Here is a 20,546-nt window from a genome sequence, read left to right on the forward strand (position 1 = left end):
TGTGTCTGCTTGGCTTCTGGGAAATCTCCTTGGTTCACACACAGTGGAAGAGGGTCTTGATGGTGCAACCCTTTTTCTTCAAATTGCCTCAGGGCCAATTCTAGCAAGCCCCACCTGGGCAACCCTCAGGCACCAGTCTCTCTGGCCATAACAAATTCAGGAATCTTAGGTCAGATTCTCTAGAAACTTCTCTCTTGGCTTGCATACAGATAAGAACATTTACAAGATGTAAAGAATAAAAACTAGGGAACAAATTAACAACAAAATGACAATAAAATAGATAAAAGTGTGTTTTATAATTACATACTTTACAGGTAGAACAATCTATATGGATAAATCTCAAATACTTTGCAGGAGAAAGCAAGTTGCAAAATTATATAGGCACTGTTAATCCAATTATTTAAATGGTCAAAGATGTATCACTGCCCTATTGTTATGTGTATGTGCACATATGTGAGATATGTGTACATGTCAAGGTATACAATCATGACTTAAATAGTATGCACCAGAATTGTGGCCACCAATGGAGAGGCATAGAGAAATGAAATCATGGAATGTTACGCAGAGGGCTTCACCAGTACCTATAATGTGTTATTTATATAAAAAAAGGAGAATGAAATAAGGCAAAATGTTGGGATTTTGGTAAAGATAAGTGGGCTACATTTTCCCTCCACTCCTCTGGCTTCCTTGAGGAGGTATTTTTCCACAAACATGCTTCACGCTTAGCCAGTCTTCGTCTTCCCTCACAGGTGGACAAAGTCATCTGACTAATGTGTTTGAGAGGAACTCAGCACTCCTCTTAGCCACACCCTTCTCTGCCCAAAGAATTTTCATTTGCAGAAAGCTTGTGCTCTGCTCTGTTGTTGACTACGAGGTAAGTGTAATGTCAGAAACCTGGAAGAACTCTAGATTCTTGGGAAGCATGCAGTAGTTCTGTGGTAAAGTATTAGGAAGCTGATTGTTGCTCCACACCCAAACCACAGTTTTCAGATTTACCAGAGATAAGCTGCCATTTAAATCTGCATGCCTTTCTTTCCCTTATTTGGTTTTTAGAACTTGGAAGGGGAATGTGTATTGTATGTTGCTGCAAACACTTAAGCAATATCCTTCAACATAGACTTTATTGGTTATACAACAGATTTTATTTCTATCTGCCTGGCTTCTGTGTCTCTCAGAATTGAGTCGCAACTGGATAGAGAGAAAATGGGTGAATTTATTGGCCCTCAAACTTCAACAGTAAGTACAAAGATATTAGTTACATTATTCTCTATATTCTCTATATATTTTCATGGTGAAAAGTACTTTAAAGAGATATATGCTGTATGAAGGTTATAAATAATTGTGGAGATTATATATATATGAATTCATGTATGTGTGTATACATATTGTAGAGAAGTTCTAGCTTTCACTCTGAAGTTTTGCTGCTTGAGTCTACTAAAAAATTGATTAATTAACAGGATAAAAGGCATCCAAATTTATTAACATGCACATGTATGAGGTAGTCACACAAAATATGAAACTAAAAGAATGGCCAGATGGTTGAGGCTTAAATGCCTATTCACAGGGAAGAGGGAAGCAAGGGACTACAGGCAATTTTAGAAGAGCTAGTACGCTATTTTTAGGCAAGAGAATGAGCCTGGAGAGCAGACAGTGGCCTGAGTCAAAGACCCTCTGAGCTTTAGGTATACTGTTTCTCAGTCTCTTGGTGTGTGATATTAGCTTTATCTTCCCTGGTTAGTGAAATTTCAGTATCAAGACTTGAAGGTAACTGTGTTCCTCTTTGGTGGGTCTGGTCTTTAGGGAGATAAGGGAACTTCAGAGAAAGCCCCTTTCTGCATTGCTATTTCTCAGGTGCTCCCTATTTGAAGTTCAAAGTGATATATTTTGAGGTAGTTTTCTGAGCCCTAGTAGATAGGAAGATACTTTAAAAAGTTCATGAGATGCAATTTTTTTGCACCAAAATGAACTCATTTTTAAAATTCATTTTCCATGAACTTTTTGAAGTACCCTTGTGTAACATTGTCTTGGTTAAATTCATCAAACTTGTAATTTCTTCAAGCTTTCTAGTTCCTTCCCTTTAATTCTCCTACTTTGTTGTTGTCCTTTTGACCACATTTCTGTACTTTCAGGACAAGGGCTTTTCTTGCAGAAAAGAAAAATCTAAGGTGAAATTAGAAGGTTTAATCAAAGCTTTCTAGACAGCTTGAACAATCAGCAAACATTGAACTGGACAAAATGAAATGCCATTCAAATGGAAACAGCCAGAGCTTGCAGTTTTCCCCAACAAAGAACATGATTCCGTACCTTACTCCCCCTGTAAACCACATACTTCTTCCAGCATTGAATGTGAATGAAATTTGGGTAGTTGGCAGAAGGGGGTTTAGAGTAGCAAACAGTAACACAACATTGCTTCCTAGTTGCCGCACAGAATACAAGTCATTATTTTTCATTGACAGTACCCAGAGACTATTTGAATTTGTAGAGGTACTGCTCTGCATCTTTATTCTTTTATTTTTTGGCAATGGTTTTCACTTCTTAGAAACTGGCTCATACTTCAGCCTGTAGATATGTCCCAGTGTGTCATTTTTAACAACTATGAGAGAAACAAAATATACTTCTGACTTAGGAAAGGAGGTCAGAGAAGAGAGAGCATGTGCCACAAGGACTTCTACATCTAGAAAGAAAAAATAAACACAAACTGGTTTCTTTCACAGAAGGCTTGTGTGGTGGGTCATGTTCACAACATGGTAGATTTATTAATTATTGCTCACAGAAGGGCATTTTGGCCATTTAAAATGCTGAAGTGTGATCAGTTAAGCTGGCCAAATTATAATGCTTCTAGAATTGACTATTTTCAGATAGCTCCCCAAATTTTATAGCTACCAATTTGAAATGCAGCAAGAATATGAGACATGTCAGTTATTTCAATAATAAATTCATTGTTCTTTTTCTGAAGTTGAATTTAAAGGAATAAATCCATATTCTGCCTTCTGAACTGTAATGTCCAAATGTTATTAAAATATAAAATAATCTTTATTCTTAAGTACAATGTTGTGTTTTTGAGGGTATTTTTTTTTTGGTAAGAGAACCTAAGTTCACATTTTCTCATTTCTTTTTCAAATACATTTTATATTTACCATCTTTCTTAGCATATAGAAGGAAACAGGAGTTTATTTAGAAATAATATAGTGAAAGCACTAGATGAAGAGGTATGGACAAGATTGAAGGAAGCAAGAAAAATAGTGATGTACCCAGAGAATAGAGTGGAACTCATTACCAGCCATCCCTGAACCTGAAGGAACAAAGGGAGGAATGGTATTCACCAGGGTCCCTTGAGAGGTGAGCCATAGAATAGCTGTTAGATAAGAGTGTTAGCCACAGACAATGCCTGCTACAACACTAGATCAATAATAAAACGGGGATGAAGTGGGAAGAACAAATACTCAGATCTCCTCCTACCTTTCCATCTCTTGTTGGTGCCTCTAGTGTATAAGGAAGTCCAGATGATGTCATTAATGTGAGTAGAAGTCAGCCTTCAAGAAAATAAAGAATGGATTTGCGAATAAACACGATAACCAATACACCATCATTTGTCAGTTACACCCAAGTATCCACAAACTCACACTTTAGTTCATACCAAAAGTTATTTCTAATATTTTATAAGAATGTAATAGGGGAGTGTGTTTGGCTCAGCAATTAAGATACTTTTTTTAAGATTTTTTTTAAAGATTTATTTTATTTATTTGAAAGACAGAGTTATAGAGAGAGGTAGAGACAGAGAGAGAGGTCCTCCATCTGCAGATTCAGAAATTGCTGGTGGACTATAATCTATAGGATTTGATGACAGATTTGAAATGAGAGAGAAAAGGAAAAGTTGAGAATGAGGCTAACTTTGGAGGCCAGGTCGATTGCCTCACCATTCATTAAGATAAAGTAAATGTAGAAGAGCAGACTTTAGTGAGAAAAGATAATGCATCTGCTCGCAGACATGTTCAATTGGAGATGCCCGAAGGAAATTTCTGAAGATAAGTTCAATGGGGAGAATTCTGATCAGGATGGCTCAATAGGCTCATATTTTGACATATATGCTCCCAGTAGACACATATATACATACACAAATAAAAGCAAAAATTAGATTTAGAAAGGAGAATTTAAGAGCTACTTAAATGAGATAAGTACCCTGAGGCCAAAAAAATGAAACAAAAATTAAAATTATTGGGTGATATGAAGAGTTAAACCCATGGATCTGTAGAGCTGTGGATACACAAACAGGGGAGTCTGGGACCCCTGGCTCTTAAGGATGACAGGGACTAAAGTCATTGTTCTTTGGAAGAATGCAAACGGGAATTAAGTTCTTTCTGAAACCAAGGACTGAGGTGAGGACTCCCCATAGCCCAAACAGTGGCTAAAGGAAAAGCTGCTGCTAGCCCCCACCTGACACTTCAAGACAGAGTAGACAGTCTCAATACTAGAAAATAGACTAATCTTTCAACTAACTCAGTGATTCATATGGTGATTTCCTTGATATGGCTTGGTAGAGGGACTCCCAACCCAAAACTTAAGTCTTGGTTTTCAACTTGGAGCCTTGAGGAATTGCCTGAGTTCAATTACAAGCAATTGAGAAAGAAGAAAAGAAAAAGTTGGGGAAAAAAACCCTGCCACTTCAAAAGATATTCCATACAAAAATCCCAAAACATAAATCTATGCTAAAGAAAACAAAAAATTTATCAGAACATGAATTCTCAGTGACACTGGTTTAATAGCTTACTTGAATAAAGACTTTAAAAGACCACCACAAGTGTGGACATTTGGCCTAGTGGTTAAGATGGGAGTTTGGATGCTTGCCTGGTATGTTGGAGTGTCTGGATTCAATACCTGGCCCCAGCTTCAGACACCAGTTTCCTGCTGATGCAACCCTCAGAGGCAGCAGTGATGGCTCAAGTTGTTACGTTCCTGTCACTTAGATAGGAGACCTGCATTGAGTTCCTGGCTCTTAGCTTCAGCCTGGCCCAGCCCTAGATGTTACAGTCCTTTGGGTAGTGAACCAGTGAATGGCAGATCTCTCTATTTGTCTTTCTCTATCTGCACCTCTCTGCCTCTTAACTAAATAATTTTAAAAAATAAAATGCCACTGCACACACTTCAAAATGGCAAAAAATACAACACTAAATATTGGCAAAAGCCAAGGTACTGCTGATAGGTATTTAAACTAGTTCAACCATTTTGGAAAACAATTTGGCAATATTTACCCAAACTGAGTGTGTGCATATCTTATAACCCAATAATTCCTCTCCTTAGTATCCACTTAACAAAAATGAGCACATGTATGTACCACACCTTGTACAGAGTAATCATAATATCACTGCCAACTGGAGATAGCATAAATGTCCAACAATAGTGGAGTAGATGTTTTTAAATGTATGTATGTAATGAATGGAATATTGAACAATAATGAGAATAAGTGCAGTACAGCTATATGCAACAACCTGGATAAATCTCACAAGCATAATATTGAGTAAAGACATTTTCTTGTCATCAACATGAAAAGTGAAATGATATTTGTTACATGAGTTAAAATCTCTAAAAGATAAGGATGGGGAGCCAGTTTTCCAAAATAAATATAATTGTTTTTGGCACCTCAAGATAATTTTCTTCAAGTTTTCATAAAGAGAACTCTGTATAGTATAGTAAATGATGTTGAAAATAACAATGATAACATTTCCTTATCTGCTGATGGCCTACCAGAATACATTTTAGGAAAAGAATTATTGTTACAGAATGTCAAGACGATAATATGAGGTTCAGACAATGACACGTTATATACAATTTTATTTCAAAAGCTAAAGTTTTCCAGTGTTTCTATCTTGCCTCAAGCACAGTATCTCAACTGTTAGCCCTGAAATAGAAATGTTCATTGTGTGTCCAAAAAGTATATTCAACAGACAGTTAAGGGGGTGGAATGTCAGTAGATGTCCCTCTTCCACCAAACTTCTTTCAGATTTTACCTTCCTAAGGCATACACAAAAGCACTAAAGGATGAACATTTAATTATATTTACATTTTATCTATTTTTGTGCCCAGCATTTTTCATGTACTCTGTGCTATCCCTCTGGGTTCAACATGCCTGATTATCAAAAACCATCCCTTAAAAGAACAGGTCTTCAAAGAGGGAGGTGCCTTTCTCTGAAGGGAGGAGAGAACCTCCACTTTGACTATGACCGTGTCTAAACAAGATAAGAGTCGGAGAACTCAGAGGGCTTCCATAGCCTTGGAAACTCATGACTGGTGCATAGGGAGATTACTGATGCCATAAACAGGAGTGTCAATTTGTAAAGTCAACAACAGGAGTCACTGTGCACTTACTCCTCATGTAGGATCTCTGTCCTTAATGTGCTGTACACTGAGGCTTAATGCTATAATGAGTACTCAAACAGTGTATTTCACTTTGTGTTTCTATGGGGGTGCAAACGATTGAAATCTTTACTTAATGTACACTAAACTGATCTTCTGTAAAAAAAAAAAAAAAGAAATTATCAATTCCCAACTTGACTCACACTGGGATTAAACATGACAATAGGTCTGATCTGATTTCATCATCATTTAAAAAAAATCATCTATTATTTTTCACTTTATGTTTCTGTGTGGGAGCAAACTGTTGAAATCCTTACTTAAGGTATACTAAGCTGATCTTCTGTATATTAAGATAATCGAAAATGAATCTTGATGTGAATGGAAGGGGAGAGGGAGTGGGAAAGGGGAGGGTTGTGGGTGGGAGGGACGGTATGCGGGGGAAGCCATTGTAACCCATGAGTCGTACTTTGGAAATTTATATTCATTAAATAAAAGATAAAAAAAAAAAAAAGAAAACCAAAAAAAAAATAATAAAATAAAATAACATATGCAAAAAAAAAAAAAAAACCATCCCTTAGAAGTGCTCTTAAAACAGAATTCAGGCCAGTGCCGCAGCTCAATAGGCTAATCCTCCGCCTAGCGGCACCGGCACACCGGGTTCTAGTCCCGGTCGGGGCGTCGGATTCTTTCCCGGTTGCTGCTCCTCCAGGCCAGCTCTCTGCTGTGGCCTGGGAGTGCAGTGGAGGATGGCCCAAGTGCTTGGGCCCTGCACCCCATGGGAGACCAGGAGAAGCACCTGGCTCCTGCCTTCGGATCAGCGCGGTCTGCCGTCCACAGCATGCCGGCTGCGGCGGCCATTGGAGGGTGAACCAACAGTAAAAGGAAGACCTTTAGACCTTTCTCTCTGTCTCTCTCTCTCTCACTGTCCACTCTGCCTGTCAAAAAAAAAAAAAAAAAAAAAAAAAAAAAAAACCCACAGAATTCAGGCTCTGAAGTCAGCCCCAAGTTCAAATCCCCATGCCCATTTATTGGTTATGTGGGCTTGGACAAGTTACAGGATGTCTCATGAACCAGTTTTCTTAAATCTAAAATATGAGCACTACTACTTACCATAGCCGCTGCTCACTGGCACATAGTGGATTTTTCATTACTGCCTGCATCACATTTTAAAACCTCACCAATGGTTAATTTTTCTTCTATGAGAGTAGATTTTATATCTTAAAATTAATAAAATCCATTCATAGACAAGTCTTGTAAGATGGTGAATGATTAAATCAAGTAATACTGCCTATGACTTTTAAAAATGAGATGCTAAGGGGCTTGTTTTCTCATGTGTCTTATGTACTGACACTGAGAGCAATTCCATAAGAGAAATTCCAAAAGATGCTTTAGCAGCGATTAGGGCTGGTGGAGTTAGTGTGTAATCTTGTGAGGCGACAACTTCACCACGTGATGTGCGAATTCTGATTTCTTATTCTTATTCTGGAGTATTCTCCAGCTTTGGCTATACTTTATAAGCATTTGCATACCCCCTTCTTTATCCTATTAAATATTTTTCCTAATGGATTTTTATTTGAGGTTGCAAATGGATTTTTGTTTGAGGTTGTACCTTTTTTTCCACATACCACTAAACCCAAGAGACAGAGACAGGGCAGCTTTGTGCTCCTGGACTTAGATTCAAAAAGCATGGCTAGAGGAGGGGGAGGTCAGAAAATAGGTTGTTATTTTCATTGCTGGCAATTTAGATTCAGAGGCATTTCACCTGCAGTTCCCTCAAGTGTTGAATTGAATAAAAGTAGTCCCAGAAACTGGGAAAGGGTGATTGGGGGAGGGGCTGTGAGCACTTGGAGCCAAATGCAAAGAGACAGGTAGCTTGTAAGTGAGCATCCTCACTTAGAATAAAAACCCTAAGAAGCCTGAGAGCCAGCTTTTACTGAAACAAGATGCTGCCGTAGTGAAACAAAACACAGACTGAAATCCATCCACACAGCACAGTAGTGTGATGACTGTATGGATGCCCCTCCAACAGGTCTGGCTATGTGAATGAACGAGAGGCAGGATGAGCACTGCCGCATTTGCATCTTCCCTACATGGCCATGACACCCTTCACGTGCATCTGTACCAAGAATGACTGTGTCAATAAAGATCTACTTTGTGTTTCATTCAACTAGCATCTACATTTGCACTGAACCAAGCACTGTGACAGACAGATTGTATACCGGAGGCTTGATGTTTACAGAGATGTAATATCCCAAATTGCTTTTTTAAGTCAGTTTTGAGTTTTGAGCCAGTTTCCCTTTTGAGTCAATTTTCCTAACAAATATTGTTATACATGGTGGTAAGCCTCATAAGTTACCCCTCAGTTCTTTTTAACAAATAATATGCCATAAGGGTAATACAAATACAAAAAAATGAATAGAAAGTCATGCAGAAGGAAAACTAGAAATTTAGGTAGAAAAATATAATTGGATACCAATTTATCCCTTTATGCATGTAATCCTTTAAAAATGGCTAAATTAGTAAAATAAGGAAAAAGATGAAAATTAAGAGATACATTTCTTATGGGCATTCTAATGTGCTTCCAAGATTGTAGACATTCATCATACCTAAGAAAATCACCTAATAAAGAAAATCACGACTTTCCCTTTCATGCAGGTAAATCTTGATCAAGTTCATTCTAAATGAAAAGTAATACTTTAGGTGCTGTAAGAGATAAAGAACTGTTCAAAACAAGGAACCCTCATTAAAGTGCTGACAGTTTAGCTGAGGACATAAACTATACATGGTGCAGAAGTGTTTTAGCATGAATGCTGGAACCAGAGCAAAGCTGGAACTCAAGCCCAGGTACTCCGGTATGAGATGTGGGCATCCCAAGTAGTATCCTGATCATTAGGGCAAACATTCATCCCAGCCTCCATTTTTAATACAAACTCTGTCCATGTCTACCAGGTAAATAACCATCAGAAAATTTCTTAATTGTTAGAGCTTTGATTTCCTAACCTATAAAATGGGTATAGCAGTAGCTACTTAAAAAATTATTGTGGTGCCCAGCATTGTGGTGCAGCAGGTTAAGCCACTGCCTGCAATGCTGGCATCCTCTATGAGCACTGGTTTGTGTCCCAGCTGCTCCACTTCTGATCCAGTTACCTGCTAATGTGCCTGGGAAAACAGCAGGATATAGCCCAAGTGTTTAGGGTCTACCATCCATGTGGGAGACCCAGATGAGGCTGCTGGTTTCATCTTGGTCCAGCCCTGTTCATTGCAACCATTTGGGTAGTTAACCAGTGGATAGTAGATTTCTCTCTCTGTCTCTCTCTCTCTCTCTCTCTGTCTCTCTCTCTCTCTCTTTCAAATAAATAAATATTTTAAAATTATTTTGGAGATTAAATGAGATCATGCAAATGATTTGCCTAATAAAGTTATAAAGTAAGTGCTTAATTGATTATTTCCATCCCTTACTACAATTGTCAGGAGAACTGAATAGAGTCATTCTATTGGGCTGGCTTGTGAGGAGCAGATATTTGAATTAAGATCTTGAAAATGTGTTAGGAGTAAGGTCTATTTTATTTTACATTATCTTTTAACTATCCAACACCTGAACTCCCATCTAATAACTGGGTCATTTTTTTCCTCATGTATTGTAGGAAATGCCAGACACTCATTTTCCAAATCTGTTTGCAGCTAGACTTTTGACAAATTAGCTCTTGAAACTATTAACAATACCCTTCTACTTCTGTCTTGACATTTCAACACTGGCTTGCACTTACTAGATTGCACATTACTAAAGGCTGAGGTTCTTTGTACCCTTACACTACTTTTCATATTATATATACCACCTTTCCTACCCACATTTTTATTAGTTAATTAATTTAAATTATTGTTGGTTGCCTTCATGATTTAAAACAATGTCTTTTTTATATGTCTATTCCTTGATTTGTTATCCCTTGAGAATAGATTTATCAGGGCCGGCTCTGTGGCATAACAGGGTGAGCCACTGTCTGCAGTGCCGGCATCCCATATTAGCAATGGTTTGAGTACCAGCTGCTCCTCTTCTGATCCAGCTCTCTGCTAATGTGCCTGCCTGCGAAAGCAGCAGAAAATGGCCCAAGTGTTTGGGCTCCTACACTCACATGGGAAACCTGGATGAAGCTCCTGGCTCATGGCTTTGGTCTGACTCAGCTTTTATTTTTGTAGCCATCTGGGGAGTGAACCAGTAGATGGAAGGTCAGTCTCCCTCTCCCTTGGCAATTTCCCAGGAGTGGGTTGGTTGGGTCACATGGTAGGAATATATTCAGATTTCTGAAGTATCTCCCTACTGTCTTTCATAGTGGATTTACCAGTTTACGTTCCCACCAACAGTGGATTAGGGTACCTTTTCTTCCACATCCTCGCCAGCATTTGTGATCTGTTGATTTCTGTATGAAAATTATTCTTTCTGGGGTGAGGTGAAACCTCATTGTGGTTTTGATTTGCATTTCCCTGACAGCTAGTGACCCTAAGCATTTTTTCATGTGTCTATTGGCCACTTGAATTTCCTCTTTTGAAAAATGCCTGTTTAAGTCCTTTGCCTATTTCTTGACTAGGCTGTTTGTTTTGTTGTTGTTGAGTTTCTTGATCTCTTTATATATTCTGGTTATTAATCTTTTATCAGTTGCATGGCTTGCAAATAATTTCTGCCATTCTGTCAGTTGCCTCTGCACTTTGCTGAGCATTTCTTTTGCAGTACAGAAGCTTTTCAATTTGATGCAATCCCATTTGTCAATTTTGGCTTTGATTGCCTGTGCCTCTGGGGTCTTTTCCAAGAAATTTTTCCTATGCCAATGTCTTCAAGAGTTTTCCCAATGTTGTCTAATAATTTGATGATATCAAGTCATAGATTTAGGTCTTTGATCCATTTTGAGTGAATTTAAGTGTAAGATATAAAATAGGGGTCTTGCTTCATACTTCTGCATGTGGAGATCCAGTTTTCTCAGCACCATTTGTTGAAGAGACTGTCCTTGATCCAGGCATTGATTTTAGCACCTTTGTCAAAGGTAAGTTGGCTGTAGATGCATGGGTTGATTTCTGGCATTTCTGTTCGGTTCCATTGGTCTATCCTTAAGTTTCTGTACTAGTATCAGGCTGTTTTGATTATAACTACCCTGTACTATGTCTTGAAATCTGATATGGTGATGCTTCCGGCTTTGTTTTTGTTGTATAAGATTGTTTTAGCTATTCGGGATCGCCTGTGTTTCCATATAAGTTTCAGCATCATTTTTTTAGTATCTGAAAAGAATGTCCTTTGTATTTTGATTGGTATTGCATTGAATCTGTAAATTGCTTTTGATAGTATGGACATTTTCATGATATTGTTTCTTGTAATCCATGAACATGTAAGATTTTTTCCAGCTTTTTGTGTCTTCTTCTATTTCTTTCTTTAGTGTTTTGTAATTTCCATCATAGAGATCTTTCCATCTTTGGATCCCCTATATATAGAATCATGTCAGTTTGACTTCCTCCTTCCCAATTTGTATCCCTTTGATTTCTTTTTCTTGCCGATTGGCTCTGGCTAAAACTTTCAGGACTATGTTGAATAGCAGTAGTATGTTTTACTGTGGACAGTTTGACTACAAGGTGTCATGGTGAAGATGTTTTCTGTTCATGTCTATTAGGAGTTCTATGTGCTCCTAGTACTTGGACGTCACTTTATTTCTCCAAATTAGGAAAGTTTTCTGTAATTATTTCACTAAAAAGGACTTTAATTCATTCTCTTTCCATAACTTCAGGAACTCCTAAGACCTTTATGTTGGGTTGTTTGATGGTATCCTATAAATATCTAACACTGTTTTTTAAGTTTTCTAGTTTATTCTTTTTCGTGGTCTGACTTTAAAATTTCCAGAGATTTCTAACACAGATATTCTTTCTTCTGGCTCACCAAGTCAGTTCTTAAGGCTTTCTACCATATTTTTTATTTGATCTATTAAAGTCTTCATTTCCAATGTTTTGTTTTGATTTTTGTTTAAAATCTCAAATTTGTGGGAAACATTTTCATTCATGTCATGTACGGATTTCTTTAGTTCATAAATTTGCTTCTGAATACTTCTAAGTAACTTTACGATCAATTTTTTTTTAAATTCTGTTTCTGGCATTTTGTCACTCTCTTCATCTTTACATTCTCATATCAAAGTGTTGTGTTCTTTTGGCCCCCTTATTCTTGTTTCTTGAATTTTCATGTTTATTTTTAGGCATCTGCAGAGATACTTGTTGAGGGTTTTTTGTTTGTTTTTTCCTTGTGATGGCTTTTATCTTTGGACTATTCCTCTGTAGATTGGTGGAGTATCTGGTCTTTGAGTGCAAATCCAGAGGCACGTGCTGAGTGTGGCCCTGGAGCTCTGTTCAGTGCTCCAGGGTGAAGGGAATATGTAAGACAACACCCAAGTTGGATGTGGTAAATCTTTTTTAACATTTGGGAGGTTTGCTCAGCTCTGTCGACATAGCCTTAGATTCACCTCCTCTCCTCAAAGGAAACCAACGCCTGGGTGCTAGCCCCAGTGGGTAAAATTTTCAACTGCACTGCCAGAAGGACCACACAAAGGATCCGTGCAGTACTCGGCATGAACGTGGATCCTGTAACAATGACTCACCAAGGAGTCAGGGAGCCCTAAGCATGTGGAGCCAACCAGAGTGACTGCCCAAAGTCCCACCACACCTTTGCCCTCTCGTGCAGCCAATGGCTGCATCGGCCGGTGCGCTGCGGCCGGCGCACTGCGCTGATCCGATGGCAGGAGCCAGGTACTTTTCCTGGTCTCCCATGGGGTGCAGGGCCCAACCACTTGGGCCATCCTCCACTGCACTCCCTGGCCACAGCAGAGAGCTGGCCTGGAAGAGGGGCAACTGGGACAGAATCCGGCGCCCCGACCGGGACAAGAACCCGGTGTGCCGGCGCCGCTAGGCGGAGGATTAGCCTAGTGAGCCGCGGCGGCGGCCTTTTTTTTTTTTTTTTTTAACTATCTTCCCCTAGACTAGAGCAGTAAGCTTCTCCCTATTCCACCATCCTCTGCTCTTCTTCTCTTAACTTTTTAAGTTCTAAAATTTTATGAGGCTATATCCAGGTTTGAGCCATCATTCTCTTGGATATTCAGTAGCTGCTTTTAATCCAGAGATACATGTGGTTTTATTATTCAGGGAACGTGTTCATTGTAGTCCACTATTTTGATAATTGTTTATTCCTCTCAATTATATTTATTTTTTTCCTTCTGGAGCTTCTTTTACACATATGGTAGACTTCCTGTTTCTATCTTCTTTGACTTTTGACTTTTTCTTCATGTTTTCTTTGTCTTTTTATTCTAAATTCCAGATTTCCTTATCTTCAGTTTTCCAGTTCACCAACGCAGTGTCCAGCTATATGTTTCATCAGTCAACGCAACCAATGAGTTTTTTATTTTTGAAATTATATTTTAATTTCCAAGAATTTCTTTTTGTTATTTTTTGGTCCTTCCTTACAGTATCTTGTCTTACTTAAAATACAATACGCTCTCACATCTACCTGAGGATCTAAGTTAGTGTTCATAAAAATTCCTTCCTGTTTTCTCAAGTTTTCTTTTTATTCAGGATAAATTACTCTTTTATGTATTTGGGAATTTCTCTTTCATTTTGTCGATTCCCTTCTGATAGTTAATGTTCCTTTATTGTCCGTGCATCATTATGGATTCAGGGTCATGGTTTCCTTTGTAGTCAGAATTGCTATTTTCCTAGAAGTCCTTTCTAATAAAAAAGGACTTATTTCCAGTTCCATGTAAATCACTGAGTGTGTTTTAATAGACAGGTATGGAGCAGGCAGGTTATGTGGAAACTTCAGTGAACGTAAAACTAGGGGGCCTTTCTCTAGGTGAGGCACTGTTTCATGCCCCATTCCTGGGTGGAATTGTCCTTCCTTTTTATCTCCTCTCTGTGTTACAGAAGTGCTCGGGCTTGGCTCTGCTTTTCTGTTAGACACCAGTGCCTTCCAAAGAGCCATCCCTAAGCAGACCCATCACCTTCTTCAGAGAGTAGATGTTGGGCTTTAACCGGAGAGCAGAAGCTTCTACTAACAAATACTTAGTTCACACAGGGAAAAGACAAAGGCCCCACCAGTTTCAGATGCTGTTCTTTGGTAAAATATCCAACTCCTCCTATTTATAATTGTTCAAAATAACCCCACCTATTTCTGGGGATGTGGAGTTGTTTCCTCTTATTTTTGCTAGCCTAGGCTTATCAGCTATCTTTTTCCTTTCTTTCCTCTCCTCTCCTCTCTTTTTTCTTTTCTTTTTTCCCCTTCTTTCCATCAGTCCTTCTTTCCTGCCAATCTACCTAGCTGTCTACCTACCTATCTACACACACACACACATACACACACAATACACATATTCGTTTTTGTGCCTTTTTTGGTAAAAAAAATCAGATATGAAAAACTATATGGAACAAATATTTAACGTAGTGAATTATTGTAAGGTAAACACTTTTATAACTACCACCTAGATTGAGAAATGGTACTCTATCTGTAACCTACATGTCCCTCCATGTTCTCCTTCACTACCATAGCCCTCTTGGTTTCTCCTGCTTCTGATAATAGACATTTGCATTTCTTCATTTTTTTTTATCCAAATACACATACCTGGACACTGTAGTTTAGTATTCTCCATTAAAAAAATAATTTGACATATCATTAAACTAGCTACAGTTTCTCCCTCCATACCTCTCTTTTCCTTACAATTTATTTGTTGAAGAACCCAGGCTGCTTTGTCCATAAAGCTTCATAGTTTGAATTTTGCTGGCTGCATATTCATGGTGCCATTCAGTGTGTTCCTCTGTCCTCTATTTTCTGCAAGCTAATAGCTGGATCTTAAGGCTTGACCTTTGGTAATTCAAACCCTTTGATAAAACTGTAGGCAAATTAAGTTCTTCCATTAATAGTCATATAATGTTTGGGTTTCGTTCTTTCTAATGTATGTTAACTACCATTAATGCTCAATGCTTAGATCCAACAGTCCATTGAGCATTGAAAAATGGTGATATTATCAGTCTGTTTTGTTTTCATATACTAACCGGAACGATTTTATAAAGAGATGTTTCCCCTCATCTATCATTTGGATATGTAGTGGAACAATTTCTATAAAAAGGGCAAAGTAAGTGCTTGATACTTTATATTTGTTTATTCTGTTGTCAAGATAATTAATTAATTTCCTGTTACCCTCAGAAAGTGATCAATTGGTTGTTTTTACGTTATATAATTATTAATTCATGGTTTTAAATATAATTGAAAGATTCCAGTTCATTGCAATTCTTACAATTATTGAAGCTCTAAATATTCTCTCTTTGCCTATGAAACAAAAAACTCTTGATTTCTTACTATTTAGACCCTCATAGTTTTTGATGAGCTGCCATGCTATCTATTATTATATTAGAGATTCCTGTATGCTTCCTGCCACAGACCTGGAATCAACCATTTTTCAAACGAACTGTTTTCTTTTAGTGGAAAATAGCATTTCAAGACCTCACTTTAGGCACTAAAGATTCTTTTTTCTTTTAAGGTAAAATTTTTAGTACTTCTAATTTACTTATTTATTTTCATTTTATTTGAAAGGCAGAGAAACAGAGACAGACAGACATACAGATGGAGATAGATCTGCCATCTACTACTTCACTCTACAAAATTCCTGCAAAAGCTGAAATTGGGCCAGGCCAAAACCATGAATCCAGAACTCAATGGGTGAAAGGGAACATGGTATTTTAGCCATAGCCTGCTGCCTCCCAGAGTGTGAATTAGTTGCAATCTGGATTGGAAATGGAGTAGTCAAAACTCAAACCAGACACTCCAATTTGGGATATAGGTGTCCCAAGTAGTGTCTTTTTTTTTTTTTTAATTTTTATTTTTTGACAGGCAGAATGGACAGTGAGAGAGAGAGACAGAGAGAAAGGTCTTCCTTTGCCGTTGGTTCACCCTCCAGTGGCCACCATGGCTGGCGCACTGCGACCGGCGCACTGCGACCAGCACACCTCGCTGATCCGAAGCCAGGAGCCAGGTGCTTTCTCCTGGTCTCCCATGCAGGTGCAGGGCCCAAGGACCTGGGCCATCCTCCACTGCACTCCTGGGCCACAGCAGAGAGCTGGCCTGGAAGAGGGGCAACCAGGACAGCATCCGGCGCCCAGACAGGGACTAGAACCTGGTGTGCTGGCGCCGCAGGCAGAGGATTAGCCTATTGAGCTGCGGCGCTGGCCCAAGTAGTGTCTTAACCACCATGCCAAATGTCTAATCCATGAGCACTAAAGATTCTTAATGCTACTGAATTAATCATTCTTTCAAACCGTTTTCAGTGAATTGAGCTATGAAGTGTGTGTGTGTGTGTGTGTGTGTGAGAGAGAGAGAGAGAGAGAGAACAAATGCATGTGTTTCCTATAACTACATATACATTTATTTGGTTACATATTTAATTTACTATATATTTTCCATGTAATTGTCTCTGATATATAGAGATAAAATTCCTCATGAGTTGTTTGTATTTGCAATTCATGTTCAGGATACAGAGTTAATTTAAATGTTCTGTGTTAAGCCCACATCATCTTTATTCCCTAATAAAAATTCTGTTCTCAAGGACACAAGGAATGACAGAATTAGAATATCTCAGAATCACTCATTTCATTTATCCCATTTCACAATTATCCAAATACTATAGAAACCATTTTTATTATCAAACACACTTAAACATACTTTTGCATGTTATCCCATTTTTTTCTGCCTCCCCTAATTTTTGGTAGTTGTACTATATTAACATTTTCAGATTAAATAGTTTTTATTTGCTATCATCTCTCTTTTTAACCTCCACTTACTTCTACAGGCAACTAAATATTCATAGTTCTGTGTTTTTCTAGCCATTTTAATAATCTAAAGCTGTTCTCTAGCAGATACCTTAGAAAGAGCTCATGGAATCCATTTCTCCAAGATTTTACATATCAATAACATTTTGTCTATGCCCCTTTATAACTTAAAGGTCAGTTTTGCTGGATATAAAATCTTTGACTCACATTTTTCTTTCCTTGAGTATCTTAAATACATTATACTCTTAATTCTGGCATGAAACACTACTGTTGAAAGTCTGATGATAGATAATCTAAAATCCTTTTTGTCCTTTCTTTTCTTTTCTTATTTTTAAAATTTATCTTCTTTAGACTTTTAATTCTCTGAAGACCTTGTTTCTTGTGTTTGTGTAAATATTTTAATGACTTAACAAATATTTTATTGGATTTTCCCTATGTGTCAGGCACTAGGAGTGTAATGTTAGGCAACTCCACATGCCCAAGGTTCCAGCCATAAAGGAGCTGATATAACATTGAAGATCGATCTTTAATCAGAGATGTCTCAAGAGTGCCATTATTGACATTTGATGCTAGATAATTGTTTATTGTGAAGGTTGCACTATGTACTGAACAATATTTATCAGCCACTAACCTCAATTTATTAGCTGTCACTAAGACATTCCCCTTGACACTCCATTTTGACAACCAAAAATGTCTCCAGACATTGCCAAATGTTTCCTAAAGGGTCAAAATCACCCCTGGTTGTGAACCAGTGAATCATAGAATCACATAAATTTGTATCAAATTATAAGTGTAGTAAGAACTTCCACCTTAGTAAATAGCATTACTCAATCTCTTGGACCAAAAATCTTGGAGTCATTTTTAACTCCTCTTTCTTTCACACTCGTGTCTAATTTACCAGCAAGTCTTGACTCACCATAAAATGCATCCTTATTCTGGTGCTTCCTAACACCTCTGCTGTCCCACCCTACCTTAAGAAATCAGTTCTAATCTGATAATCTAATACCCTCCTAATCAGTATCTGTTTCAACTTTTGCTTCCCTGTGCTCTTTTCCCCGAAGATTAGCCAGAATTAGCCTTTTATAATGTACATTGTATAATGTCATTCTCTGCTCAAAATCCTTCAGTGATTCTTCATCACCCCCAGTATAAAATATAAGGTCTTATTTTCTTATATTTTATGTATCTGATCTGCATAGCCCAGCATGATGTGGCTCTGGTCACCTCCCTGAACTCATATTCTGCTATTCTTCCCCTTATGCACTGTACTAGCTACACTAGCCTTCTTTCTGCCCCTTAAATATGTCAGGCATGGCCTTCATCCTTGAGATTTGTACTTGCTATTCCTTCAGCCAACAATGTTCCTCTCTCAGATATTCCAGTAGTTCATTCCACTTCTGCTCAGATGTTACCTCTACAAATAATGCTTCCCTGGCTGCCCTGTGTAAAGTAGCAGCACTATCACTCTTTCCCTCTAACCTTGTTTTGTTTTCCTCCTGCATTTATTGCTACTTGGGATTATAGTATATGTCCTTGTTTATTTGGTTGTGTCTCTTTTCAGGACCCAAAACAGTGCCTAGAATGTTGTAGGTCTTCCAATATTTTGAATAAATGAGTGGATAAGAAAAAAGAGGAGGAGAACAAGAAAATGACACCATCACCATCCAGTGCTGTGAGGAATTACTCTACTCAAGTAGAAACAACAATGAAAACCATTTTGAAGAAGACTGTAAGTTAACTAGATGGGGGAGGGAATGAGAGGTATTATGCTGTAGGAGAGAGGAAATGAGAATAGGAGTGACAGTCTTCCAAACAGAGTCTGTCTGTGGATAGAGGACTCCTAGTAGGTGCAAACTTCGCAATTAAAAGGGAATGAAAAAAGGTCATTGTAGCGAGTTAAAAACCATAAGAAGTAATTGAAGTGTTTTAAACAGAGAGTGACATGGTAGGATTTGTGTATCAAAAGCACAATTTGTACTGAAATCAGTAAACATTGCTGGGGCCAGTGTTGTATAGCAGATGAAGCCACCCCATGTGACACTGGCATCCCACATGAACACCAATTTGGGTGCAAGCTGCTCTACTTCTGATCCAGCTCCTTGCTGGTAGCCTGAGAAAAGCATTGGAAGATGGCCCAGGTGTTTGGGCCCCTGCCACCCACATGTAAAACCCGAATGTGGCTCTTGGCTCCTGGATTTGGCCTCACCTAACCCTGGCCATTGTGGCCATCTGGAGAGTGAACCAGTGGATGGAAGATCTCTCTGTCTCTGTCTCTCCCCATCTCTCTGTAACTCTGAATTTCAAATATATCTTTAAAAAAAAAAAAAAAAAGATTGCTTGAGGTCAAGAATCAGATCCTAGGGTTAATGCTGACATCCAAGAGAAAAACTGTGGTAGTTAGGACTAGAATGTAGGGAAGACAAGTGCTACATGTGTTTAGGAAGTAAAATAAGCACATCTTGTGATATATTGGGTGTTTAGGAAAGTAAAAAGAGAAAAGAAGTCAAGATGACTTGGGTTGTATCATAGAATAGGGTGGACAGTAGTGCCTTTAACCAAGGCAAGGAAACACCTAGAGAGGACTGGTGGGAATGGGATATGGCGAAGGCTCTGAGTTTTGTTTTGTTTTGTTTTGTTTTTAAGATTTATTTACTTTACTTGAACGAGTTACACAGAGAAAGAAGTGGAGAGAGAGAGAGAGAGGTCTTCCATCCAATGGTTCACTCCCCAATTAGTCACAACAGCTGGAGCTGCACCAACCTGAAGCCTGGAGCCAGGAGCTGCTGGGTCTCCCACGTGGGTGCAGGGGCCTAAGGACTTGGGCCATCTTCCACTGCTTTCCCAGGCCATAGCAGAGAGCTGGATTGGAAGCAGAGCAGCCAGGACTCCCATATGGGATGCCGGCACTGCAGGTGGCGGCTTTACCCGCTATGCCACAGTGCCGGCCCCCTGAGTTTTGTTTTATACGAGGGGAGTTTAAGGGACCTTTGAGGCAGCCAAGTGGAGATGCCCATTAGATATCTGAATGTAAATGCACAGGGGCTTAGAGGAGAGGTTTGGGCTAGAGAGAAAAAAATTGAGACTCACCTGATAAAGGTGGGAACTGAAGCTATGGACATAGCTAGCATTTAGAAAGCATGGCCTGAGAAAAGAAGAAAGCCTAAAACTTAACCTTGAGGGACATTTAATAACCAGATGGAGGAGGAATCTCAGGAACCTTAGAAAGAAAATGTATGAGGAGAAATGAGGGAAAGCCTGAAAGCCAGGAAAGAAAGTATTTATCTCTATGAGAAACTATGATGGTATTTCTGTGGTGGGTTACATCGATATTGACCTATTTCCAGTCCTGAATGCTAAAATGG

The 20,546-nt window shown here is 38.6% G+C and overlaps 1 long non-coding RNA gene across 1 annotated transcript; it reads left to right on the plus strand.

The window, feature by feature from the left end:
* The first annotated feature begins 746 nt into the window (after positions 1-746).
* LOC149121004 (uncharacterized) lies at positions 747-18,879 on the plus strand. Its single transcript, XR_016225392.1, has 3 exons — positions 747-874; positions 1,139-1,236; positions 18,746-18,879. It is a non-coding gene; the product is annotated as an uncharacterized LOC149121004 (long non-coding RNA).
* Positions 18,880-20,546: the final 1,667 nt, after the last annotated feature.

This window comes from Oryctolagus cuniculus, chromosome 18 (assembly GCF_051225735.1).
Source record: "Oryctolagus cuniculus isolate XC-2025 breed Fujian yellow rabbit chromosome 18, ASM5122573v1, whole genome shotgun sequence".
NCBI classification, from domain to species: Eukaryota; Metazoa; Chordata; class Mammalia; order Lagomorpha; family Leporidae; genus Oryctolagus; species Oryctolagus cuniculus.